We start from the raw sequence: 20,762 nt of genomic DNA, 5'->3' as shown, positions 1-20,762 counted from the left end.
TCCGACCCACTACGGTGGTGTCATCAGCAAATTTGAAAATCGAGTTGGAGTGGAATTTGGCCACACAGTCATAGATGTATAAGGAGTTTAGTAGGGGGCTGGGGACACAGCCTTGTGGGGCACCGGTGTTGAGGATGATCATGGAGGTGTTGTTGCCTATTTTTACTGTTTGTGGCCAGTGGGTTAGAAAGTTCAGGATCCAGTCGCAGAGGGAGGAGCCGAGGCCAAGGCCACGGAGTTTGGAGATTAGTTTCATAGAAATGATGGTATTGAAGGCTGAGCTGTAGTCGATAAATAGGAATCTGACGTAGGTGTCTATGTTATCTAGGTGTTCCAGGGTAGAGTGCAGGTCATGGAGATGGCGTCTGCTGTGGACCTGTTGCAGCAGTAGGCAAACTGTAGTGGATCAAGGCAATCCGGGAGGCTGGAGTTGATTCGTGCCATGACTAACCTTTCGAAGCACTTCATGATGATGGATGTCAGAGCCACTGGACGATAGTCATTAAGGCACGATTCTTGACTTTTTTTGGTACAGGGATGATGGTCGTCTTCTTGAAGCAGATGGGGACCTCAGATTGTTGTAAAGAGAGGTTGAAGATGTCTGCGAATACCCCTGCCAGCTGGTCCGTGCAAGACCTGAGTGCTCGTCCGGGTACCCCATCCTGGCCAGTGGCTTTCCGTGGGTTGACCTTCGAGAAGGCTGCTGTGACGTCTGCAATGGTGAGCTCAGATACAAGTTCATCCGCGGCTTCTGGGGTGGAGGGCTCGCTCTCACTGACATCTTGCTCAAAGCGGGCATAGAATGTGTTGCATCGAATGCGTAGAATGATTTGACACAGTAAGAAGTCTTACAACACCAGGTTAAAGTCCAACAGGTTTGTTTTGAATCACTAGCTTTCGGAGCGCAGCTCCTTCATCATTGATTTGGCAGTCGCACCTTGCATGCCTATTCCTGACCTGGATCGGCGAGTGCCAGGGCCCGACACCAACCTGGTCGCCTCCTCATGGCTTCATTCACAAACCTCAGTGGCCTCTCCCTCACCTCTCATCATTGCCTCATTACATTCACCCCCCCACCATCTGACCTGGGCTTGCAAAATCCTGCCAACTGTCCTGGCCTGAGACAATTCTCACCTCTTTAACCTGTGATTATCCCTCTCTCCAGTGGCACCGTCTGGACCTGTAAAGACTTAATTACCTGCAAACACTCGCATTCAAAATATCATCTTGCATCATTGACTTTGTCTATATATGGTTTGTGGAACCCAACTCTTTACTCACCTGAGGAAGGAGCTGCGCTCCGAAAGCTAATGATTCCAAACAAACCTGTTGGACTTTAACCTGCAATAAGCCATGTGATCTACTACATTCACCCGAGATGGCGTCTCCGATTAATGTCTCATCCTAAAGATGGTGTCCTCCGACAGAGCAGCACTCCCCCAGTACTGCACTGGAGAATCAGCCTGGATTGTTGTGCTCACTCCCCAGAGTGGGACTCAAACCTAGAACCTTGTGCCTTGTTTTGATCAAATAGTCGAACGGGAATTGGGGGCAATGACAATTTGGAGTTACGTAAGGACAGGTCTCAGTTCGATAGCAAACCTCAGCAACAGATGATTGGCTCACGTGGATTCATTGAATTCCTTTAAGCAGGAGTACCTGACTGGAACAGCGCAGGCACCTGCTGGACATTAATCAGAGGGAGGGGGGTCTCCGGCATTAGATTTCATCATCTAATGCGCTGGGGGGAGGGGCGGGCGGGATGTGTCAGCAAGATCATTCCCGGACTTCTTGTTTCTAAGTGCTGTGGGGTTTTATCTATTTTCTTTGTCTCTGCCAGGGTTTTACGCGGCAGTCATCGCGATTACATGTTATATGAACAGACAAACAAGTCTCTCCAGAAATATTTATGTCAAATGTCAATATCATCTATGCTTAAAAAAACACCTCAAACTGAGAAGAGTTAGGTTGATTATACAGAAGAGAAATTCATCGTAAACGTTGCTGTCACCATATGGTGGTAATTACAATAGATTGCATGTGTTCACTTTGCCACCTGTGAGCTTACATATTGAGACACAAAATAAAATGTAGTCAGCTGTTTAATATGTCTTGCGCAGACTTTTTTTAACAATTCATTTATGGGATATGGACTCCTTTGCCTCAGCCAATATTTATTGCCCATCCATAGTTGCCCTTCAGAAGGTGGTCGTGGGTTGCCTTCTTGAACTGCTGCAGTGCCTGAGGTGTAGGTACGCCCACAGTGCTGTTAGGGAGGGAGTTCCAGGATGTTGCCCCAGCGGCAGTGAAGGAACGGCCGATATATTTCAAGTCAGGGTGGTGAGTGACTTGGAGGGGAACCTCCAGGTGTTGCGGTTCACAGGTTGCAGCTACTCTTGTCCATCGAGATGGTAGTGGTCGTGGGTTTGGAAGGTGCTGTCGAAGGAGCCTTGGTGAGTTCCTGCAGTGCATCCTGCAGATGGTACATCCAGCTGCCACTGTTCGTCAATGGTGGAGGGTTTGAACTTTTATGGAAGGGGGAGCAATCAAATGGGCTGTTTTGTCCTGGGTGGTGTTGAGTTTCTTGAGTGTTGTTGGAGCTGCACTCATCCAGGCAAGTGGAGAGTATTACATTACACTCCTGACTTGTGCCTTGTAGATGGTGGACAGACTTTGGGGAGTCAGGAGGTGAGTTACTCATCACAGGATTCCTAGTCTTTGTCCTGCTCTTGTTGCCACAGTATCAATATGGCCAGTCCAGTTCAGTTTCTGCTCAACGGTAACGCCCAGGATGTTAATAGTGGGGAATTCAGTCAGCCCAAGCCTAGACATTGTACAGGTCTTGTAGCATTTGGAAATTAACTGTTTCAGAATCTAAGGAGTCGCAAATGGTGCTGAACATTGTGCAATCATCAGCGAACATCCCCACGTCTGACCTGATATGGGAGGAAGGTCATTGATGAAGCAGCTGAAGATGGTTGGGCCTAGGACACTATTAACACAATGTCGCAATTACGCTAGAGCACATCAAATGCCAGTCATATTGTTGTGTTTCCTCTTTCAGAATTCACACACAATATCGCTCTCATGCTGTGGTATTTCATCGCATTTAGCCTAAAAACAAGTATCATTGTCCTGTATTTTATGAACAAAATAGGAATCACATTTTTTGCTGGCTAGGATTAACCTCACTTAATGGGCAGCATGGTAGCATTGCGGATAGCACAATTGCTTCACAGCTCCAGGGTCCCAGGGTCCCAGGTTCGATTCCGGCTTGGGTCACTGTCTGTATGGAGTCTGCACATCCTCCCCGTGTGTGCGTGGGTTTCCTCCGGGTGCTCCGGTTTCCTCCCACAGTTCAAAGATGTGCAGGTGAGGTGGATTGGCCATGATAAGTTGCCCTTAGTGTCCAGAATTGCCCTTAGTGTTGGGTGGGGTTACTGGGTTATGGGGATAGGGTGGAGGTGTTGACCTTGGGTAGGGTGCTCTTTCCAAGAGCCGGTGCAGACTTGATGGGCCGAATGGCCTCCTTCTGCACTGTAACTTCTATGAAATCTATGACACAAGGAAACAGTCAGTCTCGCAAGATGCTGGTTTGTGCCGTGGTGGTCAACTCCATGTTAATCATCGTCTGGAGTGGCACCAGCATCTTCACCCTGTCAGGGCGGTCGCTGCTGCATTCACGGCAGAGGAAGACAGTGGGGCTGAGAGAGAGTGTGCGATCCACCAGCCTCTGTTTTCTCAGGGCCTTATTCTCGGACAGCTGCGTTTTCCATTTCTGCTCGCCTCTTCCAATGCCCTTCCAAACAGTCAGCCTCCGGAGGTCAGCGAGCATCTCCCAGCTGTCACTGTCAGCGTGTCCTTGTGGGTGTCCTTGTGGCAGAGACGTGGGCGCCCAGGAGGTTGTGACCCAGTGGCCAGTTGACCGTACTGAAGTTCTTTGGGAACATAGCCGTCATCCATCTCATGAACGTGGTTGAGCCATCATTGGCTTAACAATGAGTGCGTGCGAATGGAATTAGTGCGCTCCAGTACCTCTGAGTTGGTGACCTTGTCCTGCCAAGAGATGCCAAGAATCTGTCCAAGACACTGAAGGTGGAAACTGCTCAGCCCTTTCCCCTGCTTAATATACGTTCTTCAGGTCTCACCACTAACATACATAGAACATACAGTGCAGAAGGAGGCCATTCGGCCCATCGAGTCTGCACCGACCCACTTAAGCCCACACATCAACCCTATCCCCTTAACTCAATAACCCCTCCTAACCATTTTGGACACTAAGGGCAATTTACCATGGCCAATCCACCTAACCCGCACATCTTTGGACTGCGGGAGGAAACCGGAGCACCCAGAAGAAACCCACGCAGACATGGGGAGAATGTGCAAACTCCACACAGTGACCCAGCAGGGAATCGAACCTGGGACCCTGGCGCTGTGAAGCCACAGTGCTAATCACTATGCTACTGTGCTGCCCCACAGGAGTACACTGAGGATCTAGGCTTGGTAGACTGGGGGTTTGGTGTTCTCAATCAGGTGCCTCACTCTCTTACTGAGCTTGGAGTTAACTGCATCTTTTCCAATACGTGTGTCGATCTCAGCATCGAGTGACAGATTGCTGGTGATTGTGGAGTCTAGATATGTGAAACTATCAACAAACCTCCAGCGTCACTTTGTCAATGCTGGTAGATGGCGGTATGGCGACATCCCAGTCCATCACATTTGCCTCCCTAATGCTGATGGTGTAAGAGAGTCTGTCCATTCGCCGTTGAAGGGGTTTTCAGTATGGAATGCAAGTACGTCATCTTCATCACTGAGCGACTCTCTGATGAGGACTTGGTGGAATCTTTTCTTGGATTTTAGATGAGCAAGATTTCAATCAATTCTGGTGTGTAAGCAAACACCCTCTGCCGATGATCTGGAAGCAATGGCGGCAGCAAAGAGAAGCATATGCCAAAGAATGTTGGTGCCAGAACACAATTCTGTTTGACCCCGTTGTGGATCTGAAAGATTTCTCATGTGGTCCCATCAACGCTGACCTTAGCCATCACGTTGTCATGGAGACAGGAGGGAACATTGAGCAGCTTCAGCAGGCAGCCAATTTTCTCGAGAGGCTTAAATAGACCGTCTCTGCTCCCATGGTTGGGTGTCTTGGTGAAATTGATGAAGGCAATATCTAGCGGCCTCCTTTGTTCCCCGCATTCCCCTTTCAGCTACTGAGCTGAGAAGCTCACGGCAATTATAGATCTTCCAGTTCTGAAACCCCACTGGGATTCGGGGTCGGTGCGTTCAGCCAGGATCTGCAGTCTGACAAGGACAACACGGACAAATACGTTTCCCACAATGCTCAGCAGAGAGAGACCTCGATAGTTGTTGCAATCGCTGCGCTCGCCCATGTTCCTGCACCGGGTGACAATATTTGCATCGCACCTATCCTGGGGCACTGTCCCCTCCCTCCAGCAGGGACAGAGAACTTTGTGCCGATGCTGCAGAAGTTTTACAAATAAATCAATTAAAGTCAAGGATTTAATAGCTTCTCAAGTTGCTCTGCCACCTTTAGAGATTTCTCTACATACAGCCCACATTTAAAATTGTACCATTTAGTTAATATCGCTTCTCTTCAATCCTCTTACAAAATGTATCACTTCACTCTAATCTGCAGAGAATTCCATCTACCATTTACCTGCCCATTTCATCAGTATATCTAAGTCCTCATGTTGTCTGCCAATATCCCCCTCATCTCTTTGCTACATCTCTGAGTAATTGCCAGCTCAATTTTCGAAATGGTGCCAGATGTACCCAATCCCGGTCTTTAATGTACATCAAACAGATATGTTTTGGTGTTGTTGAGCAGGTAATATTTCAATCTACTCGTCCAACAATTAAAGCATTGTGTGTTAGCTGGGACGGCCAATTGTTGGAAATAATGATTCTCGAACCCAATTAAGATTGGATAATGAATGCCGGCCTATCCCATGATGCCCATATCCCATAAACAGAATTAAAAAGATAATGATTGTTTCCTCGAGGTAAAGCTGTCAGAATCCTTGGGTTGCAGATTCATTTTGAGTTGTCGTCGCTGTTGGAATGTTGAAACCGTGGCAGCCAATATAGACGGCAGCACCCACAATCAGTAAAGATGCAAGTGCCACATTATCCATGTTTGTGACCTGGAGATTAATATTGACCAGGACGCCAGGGTTAACTCCCCAGGTCTTCTTCGAAATAGCAGGGATCCTCTACTTCGACATGAGCAGTCAAGCAGGACCTTGGTTTAACGTCACGTCAGAAAGATGCAACAGCCAGCAGAACAGCAATCGGGGTGCGGAGTGGCTCGGAGGGGGACCCCCAGGCGGTGGGGTTCCGATGTATCTGCTGCCCTTGCCCTTCTAGATGGTAGTGGTCGTGGGTTTGGAAGGTGCTGTTGAAGGAACCTTGGCGAGATTCTGCAGTGCACCCTGTGGATGGTACACACGGCTGATACTGTGCATCATTGGTGGAGGGATTGGATGTTTGTGGATGGGGTTCCAATCAAAAGGTCTGCTTTGTCCTGGATGGTGTTGAGCTTCTTGAGTGTTGATGGAGCTGCACTCATCCAGGCAAGGTGCGAGTTGATTTCCCCTCTGTGAAGATGTGGGGAGGCAATGGCTCAGTGGGATTGTCACTGGACCAGTAATCCAGAGACCCAGGGTAATTCTCTGGGGTCCTAGATTCAAATCCCACCAGGGCAGATGGTGAAATTTGAATTTAATAAAGATCTAGAATTAAAAGTCCAATGATGAGCAGGAAACCATTGTCGATTGTCATAAAAACCCATCTGGTTCAGCAATGTCCTTTAGGGAAGGAAATCTGCCGTCCTTACCTGGTCTGGCCTACATGTGACTCCAGACCCACAGCACAGTGGTTGACTTTTAAATGCCCTCCGGGATGGGCAACAAATGCTGGCCCAGCCGGCGACGCCCACATCCCATGAACGAATAAAAAAAAAAGAATAAGCTATCAGTTTCAGTCCTGGGGGCTCCAATAAATATCCGTCACTCACAGCCGTTTGGGGAACCAATACCAGACACCTAATACACGTTGTGTGCTTTCCGATTTGAATCCTGAGTGCCCTTGAACCTAATTTGAAGATTAGATTTCCTCATTCCCGATGACACCAGCACAAGAAAAAGTTTCTCCGTATCTTGGCATGGCGGCACAGTGGTTAGCACTGCTGCCTCACCGCGCCAGGGGCCCGGGTTCAACTCCGGCCTCGGGTCACTGTCTGTGTGCAGTTTTCACTTTATCCCCGTGTCCCTGTGGGTTTCCTCCGGGTGCTCTGGTTTCCTCCCACAGTCCAAAGATGTGCAGGTTAGGTAGATTGTCCATGCTAAATTGTCCCTTAATGTTCAAAAGAATGGGTGGGGTTACGGGGATAGGGCAGGGGAGTGGGCCTAGGTAGGGTGCTCTTTCGGAGGGTAGCTGCAGACTCGGTGAGCCGAATGGCCTTCTTCTGCACTGTAGGGATTCTACGATTCTACTATCTCCCTACTAAATCCTTTAAGCACCTCGATTGGATCACTTCTCAATCTCTATTACTCGATTACAGTGACCACGACACCACACAACCCTGCCATGGCAATCTCTGCAAGACGTGCCAGATCATCGACATGGATACCACCATTACACGTGAGACCACCCACCAGGTACGGTACATACTCATGCGACATGGCCAAAGTTGTCTACCTCATACGCTGCAGGAAAGGAAGTGCTGAAGCGTGGTACATTGGCGAGACCATGCAGACGCTACGACAACGAATGAACGGACATCGCGCGACAATCACCAGGCAGGAATGTTCCCTTCCAGTCGGGGAACACTTCAGCAGTCAAGGGCATTCAGCCTCTGATCTCCGGGTAAGCGTTCTCCAAGGCGGCCTTCAGGATGCGCGACAACGCAGAATCGCCGAGCAGAAGCTTATAGCCAAGTTCCGCACACGAGTGCGGCCTCAACCGGGACCTGGGATTCATGTCGCATTACATTCATCCCCCACCATCTGGCCTGCGAAATCCTACCAACTGTCCTGGCTTGACACAATTCACACCTCGTTAACCTGGGGATACCCCATCTCTGGATCTGTAAAGATTTAATCACCTGCTAATGCTCGCATTCCAAGCATTGTCTGGCATCTTTGAATCTGTCTATATATATGTTTCTGGAACATACCTCTTCATTCACCTGAGGAAGGAGCAGCGCTCCGAAAGCTAGTGACATCGAAACAAACCTGTTGGACTTTAACCTGGTGTTGTAAGGCTTCGTACTGTGCTCACCCCAGTCCAACGCCGGCATCTCCACATCTATTACTCGAGGAAGCACAAGCCAAGTTTATGCCACCTGTCCAAATAATTTAACCCTTTAAGATGAATCTTCGCTGCACCTCCTTCAAGGTTAATAGCTCCTTTCTGAAGTGCAGTCCTCCAATTCAATGGAGTGCTCCAGATGAGAATTTACCCAGGCTATTTTATTGTTCTGAGTTAGCAATCTAAAATAGAAAAATTGTTTTGTTGCAGTCCTGGAACCGAACAGCAGATGGCAATGCAGTTTCACTTTTCACTTGCTTTAATTTAAAAGCTTTCAGACACAGATTTGTTTATTTTATTTTAAAAATAGCCCGATGCTCTCGGTTAATTCTGATCGGTAATTTGTGTATTCACTGTGTTTGAACCAGACATAACAAATGTAAACAAACATGACAATTAAGCCCCTTTGTGCAATCTGCAAAGGCATATCTTGAATTAAGTTGCAGTAAATAGTGAAAGCCTGCAGGTGGCAGTATTGCACAGCGTTTGATGATGCATCCAATCAAGTTGTTGTTTGGTAGTGTCTCAAGTGGATGTTAATTTGTTAACGTTAGTTTCATTAAATCCAATATCCAATAGAAGCTGATGAATTTCCATGTTCTTGTGGGGAAGATTTTGATAGAGTTAAAAAAATAGAACTTGTCTTAACATCCAGACTTCTGTGAACTCAGGGGGCTGGATTCTCCGCCGGGCCACATTTCTGTTTCTCCCCGCCGGCGGGATGCTCCGTTAGGCCAGCCGGTCAATGGGGTTTCCTGTTGTGGGGCAGCCCCACGTCGTCGGGAAACCCCCGGGCTGCCGGCAAAACGGAGCATCCTGCCGGCGGAAAATCCCGCCCAGGGTATTCCAAAGTGGCTCTGAATGAAGTAAGAGGGACACAAATACATAAAAAGCAGTTCTTTAAAATTCTTTCATGAGCTGTGGACGGTGCTAGCTGGACCAAAGTTTGTGGCCCATCCCTAATTGCCGTTGAACTGAGGGGCTTCTTGGGCCATTTTATTGTCAATCACATTGCTGTTAGTTTGGAGTCATATGTAGGCCAGACCAGGTTGTGGTGGTATGTATTAGGGGTATTAAGGTACCCTGTGATGCCGAGAGGCTATTGGTGGATAGACACTGGATCCATATTTGGATCAGCCACCTGCTGGCTCCACCCAGTAAGGTGGAGTATAAGAGCCCGGGTTCTCCCAGCAGCCACATTCTGTAACTGAGCTGCTGGGGAACAAGTCTGCGTAATAAAGCCATCGTTCGACTCCTTCTCATCTCGTCTTGTGAGTGATTGATTGTGCTACACAGGTGAGGGCGGCAGAATTCCTTCCGAAAAGGTAATGAGTGAACCAGGGGTGGGATTCTCCGACCCCCCCCCCCCCCACGGTGGGTAAGTCCCGCCCGGCCGCCCCGCGATAATCTCCGGGGCCCCCCCAAAATCCTGTTGTCGTCAATCGGCCGTGCGCCTCGGAGAATGTCGAGGACCGGTGCGACGCAACAGTGGCACAGGGAGGGGCTGTGGGGGAGGGAGGGGCTGGGAGGGGTGGGAGGAGCTGGGGGGAGGGAAGGGCTGGAGGGGGCGCTGGGGGGAGGGAGAAGGTGGGGGAGGGGGGAGAGATGTGAGGGAGGAGGAGGTGCTGGGGGGAGGGAGAAGTAGGGGGTGAGGGGCGGGAGGTGTTGGGGAGGGTGTGAGCCAGGGAGGGGGGGGGGGAGGTGGTGTCCGCCTGGCCATGCGCCAGCTGGCAACAGTGAAAAATGAAATGGAATGAGGGCGGGCCTCTACATGGGTCGGGAATGCAAACGGAGCGAGCATCAGATGCCCCCCCCCCCCCCCCTGACACCTGGCGGTGCCAGTCCTGGAGGCCCGATGCCCTCAGCGATGGCCTGCAGAGACTGGGCCATTGCCTGCTGAGACTGGGCCACGGCGTTGAGAGCCTCTGCGATCTGCTGCTGGCTCTGGCTCATGGCTGCCTGTGAGAGGGCAGCCATGTCCTTGACCACGGACGCCGCCTGCACGGAAAGCCCCACACCTTGCATACTGCGACCCATGTCTGACACCGTAGCACCCATTGCCTCCACCGCGGATGCCACCCGTGCGGTGTCAGGCTGGGTGGCACGCATGACCGGCACCACTACCTGCTCCTGCACGCGGGTGGGCTCCTCCATCTTCGTCTGCAGCTGCCGCAAGCTGGCCGTCACCCCCTTCGGTCGTCCCTTGGTCCGTGCCTGCATCGGTCTATGGGTGGGTGTGGTAACTCCAGGAACCTGGGACCCGTCTGGGCGGCAGATGGTTGCCTGCGCCGGGCTGCCGTCCGACCGCCCGCCCCCTCGGCTGCTGCTGCCTCCACCTGCTGTACCGGGACGGCTGTGTTGCGCGCACCAGTTAGTGTCCCAGATGCCACATTGCTAAAGTGCCCAACCGAGGTGAGTGTCTCTGCGATGGTGGAGGGTGTAGGAGATAGCAGTGGCGTAATGTCGTGCTCCTCATCCGACCCGAAGTCCGAGGTCCGCTGGAGTGGTGATTCCTGTCCAACCGTCCCCTGTGTGTGGGTGTCCTGGGCGTCAGTGTCCTGGGCGTCAGTGTCCTGGGCGTCAGTGTCCTGGGCGTCAGTGTCCTGGGCGTCAGTGTCCTGGGCGTCAGTGTCCTGTGTGTGGGTGTCGTGTGCGTCAGTGTCCTGGGCGTCAGTGTCCTGGGCGTCAGTGTCCTGTGTGTCAGTGTCCTGGGCGTCAGTGTCCTGGGCGTCAGTGTCCTGGGCGTCAGTGTCCTGTGTGTCGGTGTCCTGTGTGTCGGTGTCCTGTGTGTCGGTGTCCTGTGCGTCAGTGTCCTGTGTGTCAGTGTCCTGTGTGTCGGTGTCCTGTGTGTCGGTATCCTGTGTGTCAGTGTCCTGTGTGTCAGTGTCCTGTATGTCAGTGTCCTGTGTGTCAGTGTCCTGGGCGTCAGTGTCCTGTGTGTCAGTGTCCTGGGCGTCAGTGTCCTGTGTGTCAGTGTCCTGGGCGTCAGTGTCCTGTGTGTCAGTGTCCTGTGTGTCAGTGTCCTGGGCGTCAGTGTCCTGTGTGTCGGTGTCCTGTGTGTCGGTATCCTGTGTGTCAGTGTCCTGGGAGTCAGTGTCCAGTGCGTCAGTGTCCTGGGCGTCAGTGTCCTGGGCGTCAGTGTCCTGGGCATCAGTGTCCTGGGCGTCAGTGTCCTGGGCATCAGTGTCCTGGGCGTCAGTGTCCTGGGCGTCAGTGTCCTGGGCGTCAGTGTCCTGGGCGTCAGTGTCCTGGGCGTCAGTGTCCTGGGCGTCAGTGTCCTGGGCGTCAGTGTCCTGGGCGTCAGTGTCCTGTGTGTCGGTGTCCTGTGTGTCGGTATCCTGTGTGTCAGTGTCCTGGGAGTCAGTGTCCAGTGCGTCAGTGTCCTGGGCGTCAGTGTCCTGGGCGTCAGTGTCCTGGGCATCAGTGTCCTGGGCGTCAGTGTCCTGGGCATCAGTGTCCTGGGCGTCAGTGTCCTGGGCGTCAGTGTCCTGGGCGTCAGTGTCCTGGGCATCAGTGTCCTGGGCATCAGTGTCCTGGGCGTCAGTGTCCTGGGCGTCAGTGTCCTGGGCGTCAGTGTCCTGTGTGTCAGTGTCCTGTGTGTCAGTGTCCTGGGCGTCAGTGTCCTGTGTGTCGGTGTCCTGTGTGTCGGTATCCTGTGTGTCAGTGTCCTGGGCGTCAGTGTCCTGTGTGTCAGTGTCCTGTGTGTCAGTGTCCTGTGTGTCAGTGTCCTGTGTGTCAGTGTCCTGGGTGTCAGTGTCCTGTGTGTCAGTGTCCAGTGCGTCAGTGTCCTGGGCGTCAGTGTCCTGGGCGTAAGTGTCCTGTGTGTCGGTGTCCTGTGCGTCAGTGTCCAGTGCGTCAGTGTCCTGTGCGTCGGTGTCCTGTGTATCGGTGTCCTGTGTGTCGGTGTCCTGGGCGTCAGTGTCCTGTGTGTCAGTGTCCTGTGCGTCAGTGTCCTGTGTGTCAGTGTCCTGGGCGTCAGTGTCCTGTGTGTCGGTGTCCTGTGTGTCGGTATCCTGTGTGTCAGTGTCCTGTGTGTCAGTGTCCTGTATGTCAGTGTCCTGTGTGTCAGTGTCCTGGGCGTCAGTGTCCTGTGTGTCAGTGTCCTGTGTGTCAGTGTCCTGTGTGTCAGTGTCCTGTGTGTCAGTGTCCTGGGCGTCAGTGTCCTGGGCGTCAGTGTCCTGTGTGTCGGTATCCTGTGTGTCAGTGTCCTGGGAGTCAGTGTCCAGTGCGTCAGTGTCCTGGGCGTCAGTGTCCTGGGCGTCAGTGTCCTGGTCATCAGTGTCCTGGGCGTCAGTGTCCTGGGCGTCAGTGTCCTGGGCGTCAGTGTCCTGGGCGTCAGTGTCCTGGGCATCAGTGTCCTGGGCATCAGTGTCCTGGGCATCAGTGTCCTGGGCATCAGTGTCCTGGGCATCAGTGTCCTGGGCATCAGTGTCCTAGGCGTCAGTGTCCTGGGCGTCAGTGTCCTGGGCGTCAGTGTCCTGGGCGTCAGTGTCCTGTGTGTCAGTGTCCTGTGTGTCGGTGTCCTGTGCGTCAGTGCCCTGGGCGCCAGTGTCCTGGGCATCAGTGTCCTGGGCGTCAGTCTCCTGGGCGTCAGTGTCCTGGGCGTCAGTGTCCTGGGCATCAGTGTCCTGGGCATCAGTGTCCTGGGCATCAGTGTCCTGTGTGTCAGTGTCCTGGGCGTCAGTGTCCTGGGCGTCAGTGTCCTGGGCGTCAGTGTCCTGGGCGTCAGTGTCCTGGGCGTCAGTGTCCTGGGCATCAGTGTCCTGGGCGTCAGTGTCCTGGGCGTCAGTGTCCTGGGCGTCAGTGTCCTGGGCATCAGTGTCCTGGGCATCAGTGTCCTGGGCGTCAGTGTCCTGTGCGTCAGTGCCCTGGGCGCCAGTGTCCTGGCCGTCAGTGTCCTGTGTGTCAGTGTCCTGTGTGTCAGTGTCCTGTGTGTCAGTGTCCTGTGTGTCAGTGTCCTGTATGTCAGTGTCCTGTGTGTCAGTCTCCTGGGCGTCAGTGTCCTGGGCGTCAGTGTCCTGGGCATCAGTGTCCTGGGCATCAGTGTCCTGGGCATCAGTGTCCTGTGTGTCAGTGTCCTGGGCGTCAGTGTCCTGGGCGTCAGTGTCCTGGGCGTCAGTGTCCTGGGCGTCAGTGTCCTGGGCGTCAGTGTCCTGGGCATCAGTGTCCTGGGCGTCAGTGTCCTGGGCGTCAGTGTCCTGGGCGTCAGTGTCCTGGGCATCAGTGTCCTGGGCATCAGTGTCCTGGGCGTCAGTGTCCTGTGCGTCAGTGCCCTGGGCGCCAGTGTCCTGGCCGTCAGTGTCCTGTGTGTCAGTGTCCTGTGTGTCAGTGTCCTGTGTGTCAGTGTCCTGTGTGTCAGTGTCCTGTATGTCAGTGTCCTGTGTGTCAGTGTCCTGTGTGTCGGTGTCCTGGGTGTCAGTGTCCTGTGTGTCAGTGTCCTGTGTGTCAGTGTCCTGTATGTCAGTGTCCTGGGTGTCAGTGTCCTGTGTGTCAGTGTCCTGTGTGTCAGTGTCCTGTGTGTCAGTGTCCTGTGTGTCAGTGTCCTGTATGTCAGTGTCCTGTGTGTCAGTGTCCTGTGTGTCGGTGTCCTGGGTGTCAGTGTCCTGTGTGTCAGTGTCCTGTGTGTCAGTGTCCTGTATGTCAGTGTCCTGGGTGTCAGTGTCCTGGGCATCAGTGTCCTGGGCATCAGTGTCCTGGGCATCAGTGTCCTGGGCATCAGTGTCCTGGGCATCAGTGTCCTGGGCATCAGTGTCCTAGGCGTCAGTGTCCTGGGCGTCAGTGTCCTGGGCGTCAGTGTCCTGGGCGTCAGTGTCCTGTGTGTCAGTGTCCTGTGTGTCGGTGTCCTGTGCGTCAGTGCCCTGGGCGCCAGTGTCCTGGGCATCAGTGTCCTGGGCGTCAGTCTCCTGGGCGTCAGTGTCCTGGGCGTCAGTGTCCTGGGCATCAGTGTCCTGGGCATCAGTGTCCTGGGCATCAGTGTCCTGTGTGTCAGTGTCCTGGGCGTCAGTGTCCTGGGCGTCAGTGTCCTGGGCGTCAGTGTCCTGGGCGTCAGTGTCCTGGGCGTCAGTGTCCTGGGCATCAGTGTCCTGGGCGTCAGTGTCCTGGGCGTCAGTGTCCTGGGCGTCAGTGTCCTGGGCATCAGTGTCCTGGGCATCAGTGTCCTGGGCGTCAGTGTCCTGTGCGTCAGTGCCCTGGGCGCCAGTGTCCTGGCCGTCAGTGTCCTGTGTGTCAGTGTCCTGTGTGTCAGTGTCCTGTGTGTCAGTGTCCTGTGTGTCAGTGTCCTGTATGTCAGTGTCCTGTGTGTCAGTGTCCTGTGTGTCGGTGTCCTGGGTGTCAGTGTCCTGTGTGTCAGTGTCCTGTGTGTCAGTGTCCTGTATGTCAGTGTCCTGGGTGTCAGTGTCCTGTGTGTCAGTGTCCTGTGTGTCAGTGTCCTGTGTGTCAGTGTCCTGTGTGTCAGTGTCCTGTATGTCAGTGTCCTGTGTGTCAGTGTCCTGTGTGTCGGTGTCCTGGGTGTCAGTGTCCTGTGTGTCAGTGTCCTGTGTGTCAGTGTCCTGTATGTCAGTGTCCTGGGTGTCAGTGTCCTGTGTGTCAGTGTCCTGGGTGTCAGTGTCCTGTGTGTCAGTGTCCTGGGCGTCAGTGTCCTGGGCGTCAGTGTCCTGGGCGTCAGTGTCCTGGGCGTCAGTGTCCTGTGCGTCAGTGTCCTGTGCGTCAGTGTCCTGGGCGTCAGTGTCCTGGGCGTCAGTGTCCTGTGTGTCAGTGTCCTGTGTGTCGGTGTCCTGTGCGTCAGTGTCCTGTGTGTCAGTGTCCTGTGTGTCGGTGTCCTGTGTGTCAGTGTCCTGGCCGTCAGTGTCCTGTGTGTCAGTGTCCTGTGTGTCGGTGTCCTGGGTGTCAGTGTCCTGGGCGTCAGTGTCCTGTGTGTCAGTGTCCTGTGTGTCAGTGTCCTGGGCGTCAGTGTCCTGGGCGTAAGTGTCCTGTGTGTCGGTGTCCTGTTCGTCAGTGTCCAGTGCGTCAGTGTCCTGTGCATCAGTGTCCTGTGCGTCAGTGTCCTGGGCGTCAGTGTCCTGTGTGTCGGTGTCCTGTTCGTCAGTGTCCAGTGCGTCAGTGTCCTGTGCATCAGTGTCCTGTGTGTCAGTGTCCAGTGCGTCAGTGTCCTGTGCGTCAGTGTCCTGTATGTCAGTGTCCTGTGTGTCAGTGTCCTGTGTGTCAGTGTCCTGTGCGTCAGTGTCCTGTGCGTCAGTGTCCTGTGTGTCAGTGTCCTGTGCGTCAGCGTCCTGTGTGTCGGTGTCCTGGGTGTCAGTGTCCTGTGTGTCAGTGTCCTGTGTAAGTGTCCTGGGAGTCAGTGTCCTGTGCGTCAGTGTCCTGTGTGTCAGTGTCCTGTGCGTCAGTGTCCTGTGTGTCAGTATCCTGGGCGTCAGTGTCCTGTGTCAGTGTCCTGTGTGTCGGTGTCCTGGGTGTCAGTGTCCTGTGTGTCAGTGTCCTGTGTAAGTGTCCTGGGTGTCAGTGTCCTGTGCGTCAGTGTCCTGTGTGTCAGTGTCCAGTGCGTCAGTGTCCTGTGCGTCAGTGTCCTGTGTAAGTGTCCTGGGTGTCAGTGTCCTGTGCGTCAGTGTCCTGTGTGTCAGTGTCCAGTGCGTCAGTGTCCTGTGTGTCAGTGTCCTGGGCGTCAGTGTCCTGTGTGTCAGTGTCCTGGGTGTCAGTGTCCTGTGTGTCAGTGTCCTGTGTGTCAGTGTCCTGTGCGTCAGTGTCCTGTGCGTCTGTGTCCTGTGTGTCAGTGTCCTGTGCGTCAGTGTCCTGTGTGTCGGTGTCCTGGGTGTCAGTGTCCTGGGTGTCAGTGTCCTGTGTAAGTGTCCTGGGCGTCAGTGTCCTGTGTGTCGGTGTCCTGTGTGTCAGTGTCCTGTGTGTCAGTGTCCTGGGTGTCAGTGTCCTGGGTGTCAGTGTCCTGGGCGTCAGTGTCCTGTGTGTCAGTGTCCTGTGTGTCGGTGTCCTGGGAGTCAGTGTCCTGGGTGTCAGTGTCCGGGGTGTCAGTGTCCTGGGCGTCAGTGTCCTGGGCGTAAGTGTCCTGTGTGTCGGTGTCCTGTGCGTCAGTGTCCAGTGCGTCAGTGTCCTGTGCATCAGTGTCCTGTGCATCAGTGTCCTGTGCGTTAGTGTCCAGTGCGTCAGTGTCCTGTGCGTCAGTGTCCTGGGCGTCAGTGTCCTGGGCGTCAGTGTCCTGGGTGTCAGTGTCCTGGGAGTCAGTGTCCTGTGTGTCAGTGTCCTGTGTGTCAGTGTCCTGGACGTCAGTATCCTGTGTGTCAGTGTCCTGTGTGTCAGTGTCCTGGGCGTCAGTGTCCTGTGTGTCAGTGTCCTGTGTGTCAGTGTCCTGGGCGTCAGTGTCCTGTGTGTCAGTGTCCTGTGTGTCAGTGTCCTGTGTGTCAGTGTCCTGGGCGTCAGTGTCCTGTGTGTCAGTGTCCTGTGTGTCAGTGTCCTGTGTGTCAGTGTCCTGTGTGTCAGTGTCCTGGGCGTCAGTGTCCTGTGTGTCAGTGTCCTGGGCGTCAGTGTCCTGTGTGTCAGTGTCCTGTGTGTCAGTGTCCTGTGTGTCAGTGTCCTGTGTGTCAGTGTCCTGGGCGTCAGTGTCCTGTGTGTCAGTGTCCTGTGTGTCGGTGTCCTGTGTGTCAGTGTCCTGGCCGTCAGTGTCCTGTGTGTCAGTGTCCTGTGTGTCGGTGTCCTGGGTGTCAGTGTCCTGGGCGTCAGTGTCCTGTGTGTCAGTGTCCTGTGTGTCAGTGTCCTGGGCGTCAGTGTCCTGGGCGTAAGTGTCCTGTGTGTCGGTGTCCTGTTCGTCAGTGTCCAGTGCGTCAGTGTCCTGTGCATCAGTGTCCTGTGCGTCAGTGGCCTGGGCGTCAGTGTCCTGTGTGTCGGTGTCCTGTTCGTCAGTGTCCAGTGCGTCAGTGTCCTGTGCATCAGTGTCCTGTGTGTCAGTGTCCAGTGCGTCAGTGTCCTGTGCGTCAGTGTCCTGTATGTCAGTGTCCTGTGTGTCAGTGTCCTGTGTGTCAGTGTCCTGTGCGTCAGTGTCCTGTGCGTCAGTGTCCTGTGTGTCAGTGTCCTGTGCGTCAGCGTCCTGTGTGTCGGTGTCCTGGGTGTCAGTGTCCTGTGTGTCAGTGTCCTGTGTAAGTGTCCTGGGAGTCAGTGTCCTGTGCGTCAGTGTCCTGTGTGTCAGTGTCCTGTGCGTCAGTGTCCTGTGTGTCAGTATCCTGGGCGTCAGTGTCCTGTGTCAGTGTCCTGTGTGTCGGTGTCCTGGGTGTCAGTGTCCTGTGTGTCAGTGTCCTGTGTAAGTGTCCTGGGTGTCAGTGTCCTGTGCGTCAGTGTCCTGTGTGTCAGTGTCCAGTGCGTCAGTGTCCTGTGCGTCAGTGTCCTGTGTAAGTGTCCTGGGTGTCAGTGTCCTGTGCGTCAGTGTCCTGTGTGTCAGTGTCCAGTGCGTCAGTGTCCTGTGTGTCAGTGTCCTGGGCGTCAGTGTCCTGTGTGTCAGTGTCCTGTGTGTCAGTGTCCTGTGTGTCAGTGTCCTGTGCGTCAGTGTCCTGTGCGTCAGTGTCCTGTGTGTCAGTGTCCTGTGCGTCAGTGTCCTGTGTGTCGGTGTCCTGGGTGTCAGTGTCCTGGGTGTCAGTGTCCTGTGTAAGTGTCCTGGGCGTCAGTGTCCTGTGTGTCGGTGTCCTGTGTGTCAGTGTCCTGTGTGTCAGTGTCCTGGGTGTCAGTGTCCTGGGTGTCAGTGTCCTGGGCGTCAGTGTCCTGTGTGTCAGTGTCCTGTGTGTCGGTGTCCTGGGAGTCAGTGTCCTGGGTGTCAGTGTCCGGGGTGTCAGTGTCCTGGGCGTCAGTGTCCTGGGCGTAAGTGTCCTGTGTGTCGGTGTCCTGTGCGTCAGTGTCCAGTGCGTCAGTGTCCTGTGCATCAGTGTCCTGTGCATCAGTGTCCTGTGCGTTAGTGTCCAGTGCGTCAGTGTCCTGTGCGTCAGTGTCCTGGGCGTCAGTGTCCTGGGCGTCAGTGTCCTGGGTGTCAGTGTCCTGGGAGTCAGTGTCCTGTGTGTCAGTGTCCTGTGTGTCAGTGTCCTGGACGTCAGTATCCTGTGTGTCAGTGTCCTGTGTGTCAGTGTCCTGGGCGTCAGTGTCCTGTGTGTCAGTGTCCTGTGTGTCAGTGTCCTGTGTGTCAGTGTCCTGGGCGTCAGTGTCCTGTGTGTCAGTGTCCTGTGTGTCAGTGTCCTGTGTGTCAGTGTCCTGGGCGTCAGTGTCCTGTGTGTCAGTGTCCTGTGTGTCAGTGTCCTGTGTGTCAGTGTCCTGTGTGTCAGTGTCCTGGGCGTCAGTGTCCTGTGTGTCAGTGTCCTGTGTGTCAGTGTCCTGTGTGTCAGTGTCCTGGGCGTCAGTGTCCTGGGCGTCAGTGTCCTGTGTGTCAGTGTCCTGTGTGTCAGTGTCCTGTGTGTCAGTGTCCTGTGTGTCAGTGTCCTGTGTGTCAGTGTCCTGTGTGTCAGTGTCCTGTGTGTCAGTGTCCTGTGTGTCAGTGTCCTGTGTGTCAGTGTCCTGGGCGTCAGTGTCCTGTGTGTCAGTGTCCTGTGTGTCAGTGTCCTGGGCGTCAGTGTCCTGTGTGTCAGTGTCCTGTGTGTCAGTGTCCTGTGTGTCAGTGTCCTGTGCGTCAGTGTCCTGTGTGTCAGTGTCCTGTGTGTCAGTGTCCTGTGTGTCAGTGTCCTGTGTGTCAGTGTCCTGTGTGTCAGTGTCCTGTGTGTCAGTGTCCTGTGTGTCAGTGTCCTGTGTGTCAGTGTCCTGTGTGTCAGTGTCCTGTGTGTCAGTGTCCTGTGCGTCAGTGTCCTGTGTGTCAGTGTCCTGTGTGTCAGTGTCCTGTGTGTCAGTGTCCTGTGTGTCAGTGTCCTGTGTGTCAGTGTCCTGTGTGTCAGTGTCCTGTGTGTCAGTGTCCTGTGTGTCAGTGTCCTGTGTGTCAGTGTCCTGTGTGTCAGTGTCCTGTGTGTCAGTGTCCTGGGCGTCAGTGTCCTGTGTGTCAGTGTCCTGTGTGTCAGTGTCCTGTGCGTCAGTGTCCTGTGTGTCAGTGTCCTGTGTGTCAGTGTCCTGTGTGTCAGTGTCCTGTGTGTCAGTGTCCTGTGTGTCAGTGTCCTGTGTGTCAGTGTCCTGTGTGTCAGTGTCCTGTGTGTCAGTGTCCTGTGTGTCGGTGTCCTGTGTGTCGGTGTCCTGGGTGTCAGTGTCCTGTGTGTCAGTATTAGCAGCTCCGCCATTTTTTGTGTTCACTGTTATTTTTTTTATAATATTTTATTAAGATATTTGGTTTAGCACACTGGGCTAAATCGCTGGCTTTTAAAGCAGACAAGGCAGGCCAGCAGCACGGTTCAATTCCCGTAACAGCCTCCCCGAACAGGCGCCGGAATATGGCGACTAGGGGCTTTTAACAGTAACTTCATTTGAAGCCTACTTGTGACAATAAGCGATTTACATTTCATTTCATTTCAAATAAACATTTCCCCCCCACCCAGCCCAATCTTCACGCACCTCAACCATACAACAACAATCCACCCCCCACCCCCACCTTTGGAATTCTGCTTCTGCTGACATTTTAATTTTCCCCGAGAATGTCGACGAACGGCTGCCCCCTCCGGGTGAACCCAAACACTGACCCTCTTACGGAGAACTTTATCTTCTCCAGATGAGAATCCCAGCCATGTCCCTAACCCAGGTCTCTACACTCGGGGGGCTTCGAGTCCCCCCACATTAACAAGATCTGTCTCCGGGCTACCAGGGAGTCAAAGGCCAAGACGTCGGCCTCTTTCACCCCCTGAACTCCCGAATCTCCCGACACTCCAAAGATCGTTAACTCCGGACTCGGCACCACCCGTGTACTTAGCACCGTGGACATCGCCTGAGCAAAATCCTACCAAAACCCTCTAAGCTTCAGGCATGTCCAAAACATGTGGACATGATTTGTTGGGCTTCCCGCACACCTCTCACACCTATCCTCAACCCCGAATTTACAGTGCAGAAGGAGGCCATTCGACCCATCGAGTCGGCACCGGCCCTTGGAAGGGCACACTACACAAGCCCACATCGCCACCATCTCCGCAACCCCACCCAACCCAACATTTTTGAACACTAAGGGCAATTTATCATTGGCCAATCCACCTAACTCGCACATCTTTGGACTGTGGGAGGAAACCGGAGCACCCGGAGGAATCCCACGCAGACACGGGGAGAACATGCAGACGCCGCACAGGCAGTGACCCAGCGGGGAATCGAACCTGGGACCCTGGAGCTGTGAAGCAACTGTGCTAACCACTGTGCTACCGTGCTGCCCACTGTCCTCATGGCTTCCTTCAGTCCTCATGGTGGACATAATACCTTTGTTCAACTCCAGAACGCGAGTGTGGGACTCCAGGGGCGAAATTCTCCGGAAACGGCGCGATGTCCGCCGACTG

The sequence above is a fragment of the Scyliorhinus torazame genome, chromosome 5, assembly GCF_047496885.1.
Source record: "Scyliorhinus torazame isolate Kashiwa2021f chromosome 5, sScyTor2.1, whole genome shotgun sequence".
NCBI lineage: Eukaryota > Metazoa > Chordata > Chondrichthyes > Carcharhiniformes > Scyliorhinidae > Scyliorhinus > Scyliorhinus torazame.
This window is presented reverse-complemented; position numbering follows the sequence as displayed.